Source organism: Mus pahari, chromosome 2 (assembly GCF_900095145.1).
Source record: "Mus pahari chromosome 2, PAHARI_EIJ_v1.1, whole genome shotgun sequence".
In the NCBI taxonomy this organism is placed as follows: domain Eukaryota; kingdom Metazoa; phylum Chordata; class Mammalia; order Rodentia; family Muridae; genus Mus; species Mus pahari.
Window position 1 is genome coordinate 63,074,776 of NC_034591.1, and position 1,900 is coordinate 63,076,675.

Sequence of the window (1,900 nt, forward strand, 5' to 3'; positions counted from 1 at the left end):
ATAGCCCAGGGATGCTGAGATAGCTGATGACTTATAGGAGCAGCCACCTGGAAGATGGAACAAAGTGAGGCAACATGGGACTCAGTAAAAGAGATAGGTAACTCCTTTTACAGGAATCTGTTGATGGAGAATGATGAGACTGCTTATCAGTGATATTCACAATAGGGATGAAGTCAGTGAGTACACTGAGAAGTTATTGTGATCCAAGAGCTGTGATCATGCCTGTACACACTTGTAACTCAGCATGTAGTCCATGATGTTTTATGCAAAATGAAGCTTGTTCTTGAGGTTATTCCAACATTTCCCAACCTTATGCTTTACTTCAGTTTACAAATGTTCTTCTGTAAAACACTAGTGGATATTGGTATTACCTTATAACATAAACAGATTTACAGATTTAAAGTTCTGGCACAACACACGTGTCATTTTTCACAAAAGTAAAATAATACTCTACAACCAGTATGTAGTCATAAAACTTTTTTTTTTGCTAAAGCATTCCTGAACAAAATTAAGAAAGCAAAATACAACTTCTATCTGGTTTCAAATAAATCACAAAGTTGTAATCAAAATACCATGGTACTATGATAAAACAGATTCACAGGTCATTGAACAAATTTCAAAATCTAGTGCAATCCATGCATTTATGAATGGATGATATTTGACCAGTGTGCTCTGATCATGAATTTGAAAAAAAGACAATTGGTGTAAAAATTCATTCTGGGAACATTAGACATGCATGTATAGAAGAATGAGTCCAGACTCCTGTCTCTCACTGTTAAGAGAAATTGAAATAGACTAAATCTGTCAATGTAAGACATAAAGCCATGTCATGTAACAACTAGAGAAAGCAGACAGAAGAGTCTTAGGACACTGGGATAGACAAGGAAGCAATGAATCTGAAGGGAAATAGACAATGGTGTTTTGTCAAGTAAAAAGCTTCTGCACAGCAAAGGGAACATGAGCAACCTACACAAGAGAATGTCTGTAGATTGTGTATCTGACAACGAGTTAATATCCAGGCTATAAAATCAAATCAGACTCAAGAAAAACCTAAGACAGAAGAACACCAAAAACCTGACTAAAATTGATTAAAATTATTTTTCAAAATATGTACTCACAGTTAGTGGATACATGGAAAAGACAGATCAGAACCACAACAAGACATCTAAATTAGCAAATATAAAAAAATATGAAAGTGGTGAGGATATGGGGAAATAGAAACACAATATGCCAATGATGGAGATGTAAAATTGGGTCACTGTAGGAAACATAGTGGAGATTTCATATAAATTCAGTAAAGAGCTTCCACAGGCTCCAACAATCTCAGTGTTGACTGTATGTCCCACAGATTACTATGAGAAGTTACTATGAGAAAAGGACACCACCACCCCCACATTTATTGCAACAGTATTCATAATAGTCAAGAAATGGAAAGTACCTAAGTGGCTATATACTATTAACTTGTTGAAGAAGAATAAAGTCTTCTCATTTGCAACAACTTTGTATTAGACATTTTCATTTGCTGTCACAAAATACTCAACAAAACAAAGGAGGAAGAGTTTCTATTGTTTACTAGAAATTTCAGTCTAGGAAAATCTGAAACTGATTCTGTATTCTGGGCCCAAAGAAAGGCAGTATATTGTGCCAGAAGTCTGTGCTAGAGTAAAGGTTTATCAAATCACTGGGCCAAGTAGAGAAGAGAGAATGGGGGAGGAGAACTGTACTGACTAGCTTTGTGTCAACTTGATACAGCTGGAGTTTTCACAGATAAAAGAGCTTCTATTGGGGAAATACCCCCATAAGATCCAGCTGTGGGGCATTTTCTCAATTAGTGATCAAGGGGGAGAGGCCCCTTGTGGGTGGAACCATCTCTGGGCTGGTAGTCTTGGATTCTATAAGA